Source organism: Schistocerca americana, chromosome 1 (assembly GCF_021461395.2).
Source record: "Schistocerca americana isolate TAMUIC-IGC-003095 chromosome 1, iqSchAmer2.1, whole genome shotgun sequence".
NCBI classification, from domain to species: domain Eukaryota; kingdom Metazoa; phylum Arthropoda; class Insecta; order Orthoptera; family Acrididae; genus Schistocerca; species Schistocerca americana.
In genome coordinates, this window is record NC_060119.1 from 368,062,556 (window position 1) to 368,077,084 (window position 14,529).

The window sequence follows — 14,529 nt, forward strand, 5'->3', positions numbered from 1 at the left end:
GTCTGGTTTCTGTCCGCAAGAGATATAAAAATCACACCCAGCGACAGCTTGATTTCTTTTCGCAACACTTTGGATAGACACTCAACACTGAACACTCGCTTGAACACTGCACTAAAAAGTTGGCACAAATATGAAACACCACAGCCGCGGGCTGACGGGGGGAACCTGGACAGATGATGGGAAAGAAAAGGGGGGCAGGAGAGGAAAAACGAAGTGGGAGGGAGGGGGGGGGGGGATGGAGCCGACAGAGGACGATCTTCTCATTACTTCTCCTTTTCCATGCATTTGTAGTTGGTATTGCACCATTATTTTTGTAGCAACGCGTCCTTCAAGTACCTCGATTCTGTTGCTGATTTTATTGCTTTTATATATATGAGAGAGGTTTCTACGGCTGCCGCCACCTCTCGCATCCCAATCTCCGTCGTTCACAGTCGTTCCAGTCTCCTTCATTAAGACCTCTCGCCACAATTGCTTCGTTGTCGTCGTCTTTCCAGCGTCTTGCAGGTCTACCGCGCTTTCTTCTTTGATGTGGAGTCCATTGCCATACCCGTTTTGGCCATCTTGTGTCTGGCATACGCTTTAAGTGACCATACCAGAGAAGGTGCTTCCTTTCTATGTAGTCAAGGATTGTGCTTTTGACATTCATAACCTCTCTGATCCTATCATTTCTAATATGGTCAAGTCTGGAGTACCCACAACTCCCTCTCCAGAAATTCATCTCGACAGGTAGCAGGCGATCTTTCTGCCTCTGAGTTAGTTTCCACAACTCTGCACCATATCTTGTGATACTTTCAATAATTGTGTGGTAGATGGTATGTTTTGTTCTGCGCGTTATGTTTTTGTTCCAGAGAATACCATTTAGTTGTTTTATGGCTCGCTTGCACTGGCCTATTTTATTGTTTACATCATTCATAATTCTACCATTGGACGACAGTGTCACTCCCAAGTACTTAAAATTTTGACACCCTTTAACAAATGGCTCTCAGCACTATGGAACTTAACTTCTGAGGTCATCAGTCCCCTAGAACTGAGAACTACTTAAACCTATCTAACCTAAGAACAGCACACACATTCATGCCCGAGGCAGGATTTGAACCTGCGACCGTAGCGGTCGCGCGGTTCCAGACTGAAGCACCTAGAACCTGTTTGGCCACACCGGCCGGCACACCCTTTAACAGTATTAGAACCGAGCTTTCAGATATTCTGTTTTAGATACGTTTATGACAAGACCCCATTTTTCATATTCTTCTTTTAATTTGCGGAGCATGTAATTTGCATCTTCCTCATCTCCAGCTACTAACACTTGGTCGTCAGCAAAAAATAGAGTGAACAAGATCTCGTCTACATCTACATCTACATCTACATACATACTCCGCAATCCACCATACGGTGCGTGGCGGAGGGTACCTCGTACCACAACTAGCATCTTCTGTCCCTGTTCCACTCCCAAACAGAACGAGGGAAAAATGACTGCCCATATGCCTCTGTACGAGCCCTAATCACTCTTATCTTATCTTTGTGGTCTTTCCGCGAAATGTAAGTTGGCGGCAGCAAAATCGTACTGCAGTCAGCCTCAAATGCTGGTTCTCTAAATTTCCTCAGTAGCGATTCACGAAAAGAACGCCTCCTTTCCCACCCGAGTTCCTGAAGCATTTCCGTAACACTCGCGAGATGATCAAACCTACCGGGAACAAATCTAGCAGCCCGCCTCAGAATTGCTTCAATGTCCTCCCTCAATCCGACCTGATAATGATCCCAAACGCTCGAGCAGTACTCAAGAATACGTCGTATTAGTGTTTTATAAGCGGTCTCATTTACAGCTGAACCACATCTTCCCAAAATTCTACCAATGAACCGAAGACGACTATCCGCCTTCCCCACAACTGCCATTACATGCTTGTGACACTTCATATCGCTCTGCAATGTTACGCCCAAATATTTAATCGACGTGACTGTGTCAAGCGCTGCACTACTAATGGAGTATTCAAACATTACAGGATTCTTTTTCCTATTCAACTGCATTAATTTACATTTATCTACATTTAGAGTTAGCTGCCATTCTTTACACCAATCACAAATCCTGCCCAAGTCATCTTGTATCCTCCAACAGTCGCTCAACGACGACACCTTCCCGTACACCACAGTTCTAACATTCTGCGTGGTGTCTGTCTGTTCTAAGTCGTGTCTTCCTACCACTTTCGCGCAACGACGCTCTGAGCGTGTTTTTTAGGGAATTGACTAGTTTGAACCTGGGACCTGGCGCTGGTAAGGAGACGCCAGACCACACATGACATGTAGAGTTCAGAAGAGTTCAGTGAGACTAGCGATGATATAATCAAATACTTAATGATTTCAGCGTCAACTCCACTGCACTCCCTGTAATACTAACTAAATTTAGTGGAAGGGGTTCAAGGCTTTCCTTTTTTTAGTTAGCTGGTAAAATAACGTAAAAAAGCAGTTAAGTTTACCATTGGAAATTTTATTCTACTCACAAAACATTGTTTATAAATCGCACTATTGATAAAACGAAATATTTTAATACAGGATGATAAAAACCAACTGCGTTCAAGAAAAATGTGAACGAATATTCCCTGAATGGGTTTCCAAGTTCTACAATGGATCGAAGGATGACCTATGCCATATTACATCTATAATCTAGATTTAAGTTAAGTTTCATAAAAGAGAAAACTATGAAAATGGTCTACAGTGACCCTCAATTATCTCTAATTACTTATCTAACTTTCCGTAAATTACAGTGGCTGATGTGGCTGCTCAATAACCATATAACAGAAAAATCATCGCCTTTCAGATTTTTACTTCAAGTAGCAAATGTGAATACCATGAGCTTCAATTGACGATCGACACTAGTATTACGTAAAAAGGGAATGTAACAGATGAGACTTCTGCAGTTCTGAGTGAAGCCTCATGCGCTCAAAAATGCGGCATCGCGTGCGTTCATTACCTTGTCGGTGTTTAGGCAGTGTCAGGGGGCGGCGGGCGGCACAGCTCCACACCTTGCCGTCTCGGAAGCAACTGTCTCCTACCTTCTCCTTACTACAATTTACCGAAGTTGGTTTAAAAAAAGCTATCTGTCTGTGTTTTCAACTGACCAATCAGGGTCTCAATGTTAACCTTAAGCTCCGCCTACAAAAATTCTATCCAATGAGAAACGTTATACTTTTCGTGGTGGGGCAATATTTTTAAAGTTTGCAACGTAACAGAGACGCGAAGAAGTCTCACGCTAAAACGTGCAGCTGGTGTGGCCCTTTTAGTGTTATCGTAAGATCTATACTGTTCTTCTGGAGGGCTCTATCTTTTAACGTGGGCCTAGGGGTGGTTTTGGCGGTCGACTGACGACGTCGGTGTCCATCCCTCATCGTAGGGCCTCCTAGCCTACACGATTCTGCTCTCGGCTTCTGTTCTCGTTTCTCCCCTCGGAACAGCGTCTGTTTCACGGTGGGAAGGTATGACATGCATTTAGGCGTTCTTGTGTTAGTCTGTGGTATTCCATTTGCTCACTCGTTGGTCGTATTACTTTGGTTAATTTAATGTCAGGATTTATTTGGAGCTATACTGCCGGATTTGCTATCATGTCAGGGTTTTCATGGAAGGTTTTGGATTTGCCTGACACTTTACACAGCATCATCAGCAAACAGCCGCACGTTGCTATCCACCCTATCCAAAAGGTCATTTATGTAGACAGAAAACAACAGCGGACCTACCACACTTCTCTGGGGCACTCCAGATGACACCCTCACCTTCGATGAACACTCACCATCGAGTCTATAGGGACACCCATTCCTCCGCATTTTCCTTTTCCATGATTTTAATGCGTCCTCTAGGTAGATCTCAAAGAGTGTAGGGGCAAGTGTGCATCCCTGGCGTAGTCCCTTTGTCACCTGAAACTCTTGAGATAGTTGATTTATCACTTTAACCATCCCCGTACAACCTTGGTAGAGGAGTCTGACAGCTTTCCACATAGCTCAGTGACACACCATTGCTTTTAATTTTGTAATTTTTGTACTGGTGTCGTTCGCGCGCTGCTGACGTCTGTGACTCTGTGTTGCGCCCTGACGTAGCAGCAACAACAACGACGTTATGTACAGTTGCACTGTTCGCAGAGTGGTCTGCTGCGGCCGCGGCGGTCTTCTGGCGGCGAGAGGAGCGCGCGGCGTGTGTGGCGGCAGAGCGGCGAGGTCGCGGCGAGGCGTGCGCAGTAAAACCGCCGGCGTGCGCGGCCAGGCCGCAGTCCTGCGCCAACCCGCGCCGCGAACACTGCCGCAGGCCCGCGACACACCACACGACACACCGCGCCACGTCACGCCGCATCGCGACGCAGCAGGACCACCGCAACAGGTATTCGCTTGCCGCCGGCGCCGCTCCGTCTCAAGTGAGGCGGCTCGGCCGCGCACTCGCATCCTCTCCTCCTTCCCTAACTGCCCGTCGAGAACTGCCTACAATTTCGGAAACGTTTGTCGCCACCTGCTCAACTCGTTCCAAGCGGGCATTTGTTGACTCCCGATATCATTGCTGCCTCAAATAGCGTAGCTTGTGGGCTCGACTCCTGCTTCGGGCAAAGACGTTGTTGTTGTTGTGGTCTTCAGTCCTGAGACTGGTTTGATGCAGCCCTCCATGCTACTCTATCCTGTGCAAGCTTCTTTATCTCCCAGTACTTACTGCAACCTACATCCTTCTGAATCTGCTTAGTGTATTCATCTCTTGGTCTCCCTCTACGATTTTTACCCTCCACACTGCCCTCCAATGCTAAATTTGTGATCCCCTGATGCCTCAGAACATGTCCTAGCAAACGGTCCCGTCTTCTTGTCAAGTTGTGCCACAAACTCTTCTTCTCCCCAATTCTATTCAATACCTCCTCATTAGTTATGTGATCTACCCATCTAATCTTCAGCATTCTTCTGTAGCACCACATTTCGAAAGCTTCTATTCTCTTCTTGTCTAAACTATTTATCGTCCACGTTCCACTTCCATGCATGTCTACACTCCATACAAATACTTTCAGAAAAGACTTCCTGACATTTAAATCTATACTCGATGTTAACAAACTTCTCTTCCTCAGAAATGCTTTCCTTGCCATTGCCAGTCTACATTTTATATCCTCTCTACTTCGACCGTCATCAGTTATTTTGCTCCCCAAATAGCAAAACTCCTTTACTACTTTAAGTGTCTCATTTCCTAATCTAATTCCCTCAGCATCACCCGACTTAATTCGACTACATTCCATTATCCTCGTTTTGCTTGTTTTGAAATGTGCTGTTCTCTTCTGTGACAAAATGCAATATTAAATTTAGCCATTCTGATTATGCCTGTTAAAAATATTTACTGCGAATGCAGTTTTGACATTTTTGTCATTTTCAAGCATACTGAACCCCAACATTGCCGCCAAATAAAATTCGCTGGCATTAAAAGTAAAGTAGCGGAAAGTTAAAACTGAGAACCTAACTAGTATTTACGTACGATGTTCAACCTCATTCTATGACGTAAAGAAGTGATATGTTGTAGTTTCCAGCAGTGTGTATGTATTTCGTTTTTCTGTATTGTATTTGCTTCCTTTTTCCCATACGGGCGAGGGTGGGCTTTTAGCGGAACAATACTCCACTCTTCAGACAAAATGTAACAAAACAGAATAAAGAACATAAAAAGATGAACTGTATACATAGGTTTTTAACATATATAGGGTGTCCCAGGAGGACGATCAATATTCGGGGATGTGACAGGAACGAACATTCGAAGCAAAAATATCTGGCAAACAACGGATCTAAATCGCATAACTTAAGAGCTATGAGCACTTCTTCAGCATCGATGTTGTGTAACGAATCTTTTCTAGTGAACAACTGATCTTAGCACTTAAGGCATGCCTTAGGAACCCGTGTTTACTGAACTTATTTTTCTTCTTTTGGTCCATACTGCAACCTCTCACAATGTTTTCAATACAATAGATTTCCTTCACAGTAGCGAAGATGAAGTAGTGCTTACAGTTCTTCTGGTATGCACTTTGGATCCCATATTTACTAGAATATTACTGGATATTAACCATTCCTTTCGGGACGCACTGTACTTGGTGTTCCTTGGTAAATCTACTTTTCAAAGTCCTCGATCTTCCTATTCTTCCCAGTACTTCGGTGTTTGTTATTCTTGGCGTTTCCAAACAATATGTGAACACGAGCCATGTGGCAAGCACAGAAACGCATTCAACTTACATAAAAACTTCATCCACAAGATATATAAAACTAATTACTCGTGTAGCCAAAACGAATTTCTCGTGTAGCCAACATATTTGTCGGACGGAAACAGCGATGAAATGAGACAAGTGCGTAAACATACAGAATTCATGAGCTTGGAAGTACAGATATATTACCATATCCAGTTGGTATAATATGGCTTGTCACATGTGCATCCGCAATGGACACAGGTGATAAAAGCAGGTGTAGTAATGTAAAATGATTAACATGACAAAAACCACGAATGCAAATTAAAACTAGATGATACCAACATACGTAAATACAAGAACAGCACACCTAATCGAAACTTGTCGAGTCACGGTAAACAAAACCTTAAAAAAACAAGTGTAACAGTGTAAAAAAATCGTAAATGTAAATAATTTAAAGGTAGATAAAGTCCACGTATCTATAGCACGTCCACACAACCATACAAGGTGTGTCACATTACGCACGTAATGTGCTAATATGAAAATACCTAACAAGATTTAAAAGCAGGTACTATTTAGCAACACGTATAGCATGGCCAAGAATACTTGCCAGGCCCAACCAGTTGAAATACTGTTAGAATATTTTCTCTTTGGCTGCAGAGACGTAGCACTGTATCTATGAAATGATAACACTATCCTCTTGTTTAAGGCCACCTCGGTGTTTACTTTTTTCTTCCTCTCTTGGAAACCTTGTATGTTTGAAGTTCTCGCTCCAAAAAATTCTTTTATCATTACTACTTTTTTTCTTATGTTGTTTTTATCCCAAGCCTTTGCTGACTTCTTGAATTCTTATTGTTGTTGACTTTTTTCCCAGAGATATTTGAAGATCCTGAAGGCGACTTGCGGGAAAATATACTTATGTCGCAACATAATCAGTATATTTCAAATTTTATGTGCTCTGGCCTCCAACTGCATCTGAATGTAAATGCGAATTAGGTAGCACTGAGTTGTTAATTTCTGGCCATCCGTATACGGAAAAACTTGGTACTTGCGGCTTTTATAACTGCTCGTAACATTCCAGAAACGAAGTCTCGGTATTGTCCTCGTCCAGGTCAATTTAGGACGTGCCAAAATGTCAGGTATTCCTGTCATTTCTTCGCGTATTTTAGTATCCTAGGCTTTCAGAACACTTTCAAAATATCATGACACCGATTACTTACATCAAAAGAAAGAAAAAGTCAGCATAAACTTATTTTCCAAATTATTCGTTTATACCAGTGTTCAGTATGTCCCCACGAACGTACTCTCGGAATATCTGTGGGTGGATGGAAATCTGCTTGGTACTAGTTGAGGCAGAGCTCAGCAACGGTTTAGGATTACTTGGACTGGAATTGCAGATCACTGTTCGGTGCCCATGTTCTACCAGACATCCCAAAGATTCCGTGTGCAAGGGTTAGATATACCACAGGATATGTCTCCGAAAAAAGTAGTAGTAACGGGTTTGTGCATAGTGGGGCCGATGCGGTATTCAGTCATACCTCAAGGATAGGTAGGGGAGCATCGCAATCTGCACTTTTACTCGACCTAGTTCCTTCGGATTGTAGTCTGCGAGAGCCATTTAAAACAACTGGTTTCTGCAGCGGACTTTCCTAATGCAGGGGCCCTTCGCCAACGTTTGATAAAAGCCTTGACAAGCATTCGGAACCGTCAAAGGTGCTTAGAAGGGATTGGAAGTCCATGATCCAATGAGTAAGTGAGTGTATATACGCTAAAGGAGAACATTTTGAACCCTTGTTATAAGTTTCCGAGTTGAGAGCAATGTGATATATGCATGGGGGCTTAATTAAATAAAATGCAAATATTTTTGGTAGCTGTATGTCCGATTACGCTGTGTCTCGTAAACGGTTGGCCCTGACTAGTTTTTGTCCGCAATCTGACTGCATGGAACAACAACAAAGAATGAAATGAAAATTTTCGTTAATACAATTAATTAATTAAGTCCCCAGCAACTATAAAACCTACGAAGCCAACAAAGCACAAGTGTAGCTGTTCTGTGTGTGGAAGTGTGATTCAACGTACACATCTGGCACGGTTCTTCTTCACTAAGACAAGAAATTTTAAATATCATATATACTGAAGTAATTAAAAAATAGAAATACTATAATTGCGTAAGGAGAGCAGAATTACACTCTAATACAAGAACACAAGCCAGATGCTTTGTTGACTGAACCTGTAATGCTGCATTATTTAAGACATTGAGATAATAAAAAGAAAAGGAAATTTTTTTTCTTTTACCTTCATATATTGACGAAAATCACTCTAATCATTACAATATATCTCCACACCGACTCTCTACTACCACATCTCAACAAGAACTCTCCACCACGACCTCTCGACAAGCACTCTTAACTACCACATCTCAGCAAGCACTGCCTACTACGAGTTCTCAACAAGCACTGACTCCTACAAGTTCTCCCCAAGCACTGCCTGTGGAGGCGGCTGAATAATACTCTTTGGCGCAATCTCTGGCGCTGTGGCTCAGTGTAGCCACCTTTCATATGCCCCTCCTCCACGGGCCAGAATTTGAAGGTATTTTTGCCAGCATTGGTGGTGAAAATACCACCAAATTCGTCCACAAAAATACAGACAAAAATAAAAGATAGTATTAATACCTAAATATCACATAATTAGTTAAAATTTTGGCTTTGCACTGACCTTTCAATAACCTAATATATAAAATACAGTAAGCAATACAACTTCTTTTCATACATGTGACTTTACATAATAGTTCACGCAATACACAAAAAATCAGTTTATACTAATGTTCACATAACATGCTTTCCATGATTAGAAAAAAAAAAAAAAAACAAGTAATTGATAGTTCCAGCAGTAGCACCCAGGTGCAACCAGCAACAAGTGACATCATTTTAGTAAAAGCAGTTCCATCTGTGGCACCCAGTAATGTTGAACAGGTGCAGACAGCAAGAAGCAACATCAGTTCAGTAGAAGCAGTCCATCAGTGGCACCCAGCAATGTTGAATAGGTGCAGACACCGACAAGTGACATTATTTCAGTAGAAGCAGTTCATCAGTGGCGCCCAGCAATGTTGACAGGTGCAGACACCAACAAGTGACATTATTTCAGTATAAGCAGTTTCATCTGTGGCACCCAGCAATGTTGAAGAGGTACACACAGCAACAAGTCACATTTCTCAGCAGAAGCGGTTCCATTAGTGACATCCAGCATTGTTGAACAGGTGCAGAAACCAACAAGTGACATTATTTCAGTACAAGCAGTCCATCAGTTGCACCTAGCAATGATGAGCAGGTCCAGAGAGCAGTCCATAATATTCACTATCACTGATCACACTGTTCATCAGAGTTTATAAGTAGAAATTAAACATGTCCTAGTGGCGAATTCTATATGGACCGTTATAAAGCAGAAAAAATTTGCGACACAAGCCTTTTCCTTTGTGAGACAAACGATGAGACTTAATTAACACTTTTTGACCAACTGACAAGATTTTTAAACGACCAGGACGCTTAGCTGATTTCTCTCTTCTAGCAGCCGCAGAAGCAATATTTTGTAGAGCCAGGTTGACAACTTCAGAATGCCGCAATTTCCGTGTAGGCGGAAAAGGAACGAATTCAGAAATGCGATTTGTCGGTGCTTTGTTTTTTAATATCAGTATCGGCGGTAAAGAAGTTGAGTCATTAGGAAGTTCATTCAGAATGTTTTGAAAAATATGAAGATATTGATCCCAAGTTCTGTGATTCTGATTACAATAAAGACGACACAATTTATTGATTTCCTTCATCCATCTCTCTGAAGCGTTAGATTGAGGGTGAAAAAGTGAAATGAAAATAGGTTTAATTTTACGACGCCGTAGAGTACGAAGCCAAATTTTAGAACGAAACTGGGATCCATTATCTGATATAACCTTATCAACATGACCAACTTCTTTAAGAAAATGGTTAATGAAAGCATTAGATACTGAACGAGCTGTTGCTTTGCGTAACAGTGTAAAACACACATATTTTAATGTCAACTCCACTGCTACGAAAATGTACGCAAAACCATTAGTAGAACGAACCACTGGACCGAACAAATCGACTGCAGCCATCTCCTTTAATTTCGCTGGAATGATAGGAAACAACGGTGCTCTGTGAGAAATTGTTGGCGGCTTAGCCTTTTGATATAATTTGCATTTGGCCAGAACAGATCGAATACGTTTTTCCATATTACTGAAGTAGCAATTTTCCCGTAATTTATGAAAGCATTTTCTGGGACCAAAGTGCGCATAACTGAAATGCGTATACCAAATCAGCTTATTAACCCACTCATCAGGAATACAAACTAACCAAACAGAGTTGTCGACCGATTTTCGTTTAAAAAGAATGTCATTGCGAACTAAATAATGCTGTCTAATCGCTACGCTTTCCTTTCTCCTCCACTTCTCTTTAATGTCCTTCCAGATTGGATCCTTATTTTGCTCCTTAGCGATGTCCTGGAGCGAAGACGAAATAAAGTTCTCAAACGCAACACCTTGAATATACATCAAACAATAATTGTTTTCTATGCAGTCCTCTTCAGCACTTTGTTTCAAACCCATAGGTGCACGTGATAAAGCATCAGCAACAATATTTGAAGAACCCTGTATGTAAACAATACTAAAGTCAAATTCCTGTAGGTACAACGCCCATCGTGACAATCTGCCATGAGTTAATTTTGTCGACATAAGAAATTCCAGAGCTCGATGATCGGTGTAAACCTTAGCATGTCTGCCAAACAAAAATGTGCGAAATTTTGTAAAAGCCCAAACAACCGCCAAAGCTTCAAGTTCCGTTATCGAATAATTCTTTTCTGATTTAGAGAGAACACGACTTCCAAATGCAATAGTTTTCTGGACTACAACGCCGTCTTCTTCTATCTCTTGAAATAAGTGTGCCCCTAGGCCCTTGTATGATGAGTCCGTCGCCAAACAAAAATCTTTAGATAAATCCGGATGTGAAAGAAGTGGAGCAGCAACTAAAGCATCACGGAGTTGTTCAAATTCTGACTGAGCTTCCTCATCCCAACACCAATTAGATTTCTTTCCAGATAGTTCACATAAACGAGGTGTGGCCAAATCGTCCAATCTAACAAAGCGTCTAAGAAAATTACAGACACCAAGGAAACTACGAACATCACGTTTTGTGGTAGGAACAGCATAGTTACGAATAGCGTCTAATTTCTCTGGATCAGGAACAATACCTTCTGTAGAAATAATGTGACCGAGAAATTTCACCTGTGAACGACCAAATTCAGATTTTTCCAAGTTCACAGTAATGCCAACTCTTGCAAAGATACGTAATAATGAATCCAAAATTTTGTTGTGTTCACTCCAAGAACGTTTAGCAGTAAGTATATCGTCAACATATGAAGTAATATTGTAACGAAGATAAACAGATAAGATTTCGTTTAAACTACGAATGAATGCTGCTGAAGATACAGTAAGTCCAAATGGTAATTTCCGAAATCACTTTTGGGTAAAATAGTCATATCCGGTTAATGTTTACTTACTCTCTAGATAGATTGATAGTCGAAGAGTTGCTTTGACAGATGCAAAGAATAGTAAAAGAGTAGGCAGCGGTGCAGAAAACTAAAAGGGAAATAGCACCACTACAGCTCGCGGCCCTATGCACGCTACGGCACATATTCACTTAGAGTAGTGAATCCCCTGAGGACCTTAATAGCCGCACATAATTTCAAGTTTGTGACTTAGTGGCAAATTTGGTGGAAGTGCGTACATAAATTGATCTAACCATGAACATGGATGTATGTCATACTTAGAATCGCGGAAGATCTTAAATTTCCGAACAGTCAAAAAGTGTTTATAGTCAAAGTTTTCTCCTCGTGGCGACAAAGACCTACCGCGTCTGTCCCAGTCCCAAAGTCGATTATTGTCAAGTTCACGCGCCTGGCGCTCTCTTGTTGCATCCCGTAAATGAAACAAATTATTTTCTTCAAACCCCTCTGCTATATGTGATTTCAAATTTCTTTTGCTGTCTTTTCCTACAATTTCGCCTACGATCTGTTTGACTTGCTTTCGTAATGCCTCAACTTCCCTTTTAACGCGTTCATTAAATTTTCCCTGATTTTCAACATGCTTATTTATGTTCTGGTACTCTTCGGTTTCTGCAAATGGCAATGGTGCTGTATCATCTGAATCTCTGTCCCCATTTAAACCAAGATTTGTCAATTTGTCTGAAATGTCCTCAACTCTTTCCGATAAATCACCTATTTGTTCTTTCTGTTTATTTACGTCTTCCGTAAGTGTCGCGACTCGGGTTTCAGTATTGACACATTTGGTAGTTAACTGTTCATATTGTTGTGTTAGGTTATTTATTCTGTCATTTGGTACGGATTCCTCGATTCTCTCAAATATTTCTTCCTTATCGTGTGCGCGTTGTAAATTTAACTCTGAAAATTTCTGTACTATGACGCGATCTCTTTCCTCCTGTTCTCTATCCTGTTCCTTTTGTCTGATTTCTACTGCAATTAATCTATTATTGTAAGCATTCAAAATTGGTTGTACTTCTTCTCTGATTTCTTTCTTTAATTCATCTTTCATATTTTTGAAACATGTCCCTATTCGTGAGTCTAACCGTGTTTCCATTGTTCCCCTATCTGTTTTTAATTCAGATCGAAACTGCTCCATTATTCCCATTTGTAAGTCTAACCGTGTTGCCACTGTTTTTAATTCAGATCCCAAATTTAATATTACACCCATCAACTGCTCCATATTAAATGGTTCAAAATTCTTTTCGCCCCTAACATTTCCCGCAAAACTAACTTCCTTCTGCATAGCCATAAAGCTATCTGCGTTCGATACTATTCCAGAATCTTCTGTCGTTAATCTCGGATTCTGTGAATTTTCTGATTGAGAAAAATTTTGAAATGGTTCCGGACTATTTTCCCGACTTATTAAATTGTTTTCCACTTCATTATTCATCACACTGTTCTCCTGTGTTGGCGAGTTCGCCATGTTAACAATTTCGTCATTCTCACTATTCATCATTTTTGCCTTTTTCATTGATCGCGTAATCGTTTACAAAATATACAAAACTCGTCACTATATGATAATTCTACACAATGACACTTTATCTCCAACAATACCATTTACACGAAATGTTTCCCTCAAACATGATTAATCGAACAATTGAAATAATTGCCCTAAATTGTCAAACCCATAGACAAGACAATAAAAATTAAATTTTGAAAAATACCATTAGAAGAATGCCAATTACCAAATCTACATATGCAATATAGACTACAATTACTAAACTACAAATTACTACAACAATACTACCGTCTACTATTTTTACAATCAGAAGAATTCCAAGGGACGATCCGACGCAGCGGTCGCCACGTGCATGGGGGCTTAATTAAATAAAATGCAAATATTTTTGGTAGCTGTATGTCCGATTACGCTGTGTCTCGTAAACGGTTGGCCCTGACTAGTTTTTGTCCGCAATCTGACTGCATGGAACAACAACAAAGAATGAAATGAAAATTTTCGCTAATACAGTTAATTAATTAAGTCCCCAGCAACTATAAAACCTACGAAGCCAACAAAGCACAAGTGTAGCTGTTCTGTGTGTGGAAGTGTGATTCAACGTACACATCTGGCACGGTTCTTCTTCACTAAGACAAGAAATTTTAAATATCATTTATACTGAAGTAATTAAAAAATAGAAATACTATAATTGCGTAAGGAGAGCAGAATTACACTCTAATACAAGAACACAAGCCAGATGCTTTGTTGACTGAACCTGTAATGCTGCATTATTTAAGACATTGAGATAATAAAAAGAAAAGGAAATTTTTTTTTTCTTTTACCTTCATATATTGATGAAAATCACTCTAATCATTACAATATATCTCCACACCGACTCTCTACTACCACATCTCAACAAGAACTCTCCACCACGACCTCTCGACAAGCACTCTTCACTACCACATCTCAGCAAGCACTGCCTACTACGAGTTCTCAACAAGCACTGACTACTACGAGTTCTCCCCAAGCATTGCCTGTGGAGGCGGCTGAATAATACTCTTTGGCGCAATCTCTGGCGCTGTGGCTCAGTGTAGCCACCTTTCATATATTGTTTCATTAACAGCTCAAAACCGAAACATTTTCGAGCTGTGTTTCTACGGGTTTTTTCCCTTATTTTAGTCTGAGAAATCCACCTCCAAATTTACACTGAGGCGACAAAGGTCATGGAATAGCAGTATATATACAGATGGGGGTAGTGTCGCGGACATGGATATAAAAGGCCAGTGCATTGGCTGAGCAGTCATTTGTACTCAGGTGATTCACG

General features: G+C 41.0%; 1 protein-coding gene across 1 annotated transcript in view; it reads left to right on the plus strand.

Annotated features, from left to right (window-relative positions):
* The first annotated feature begins 4,243 nt into the window (after nt 1-4,243).
* Nucleotides 4,244-14,529, plus strand: part of LOC124600483 (hexokinase-1-like) — a 284,884-nt gene continuing 274,598 nt past the window's right edge. The window contains exon 1 of the mRNA XM_047136165.1: nt 4,244-4,356. The gene's annotated coding sequence lies outside the window, so the exon portion shown is untranslated. The remainder of the gene's footprint in view (nt 4,357-14,529) is intronic.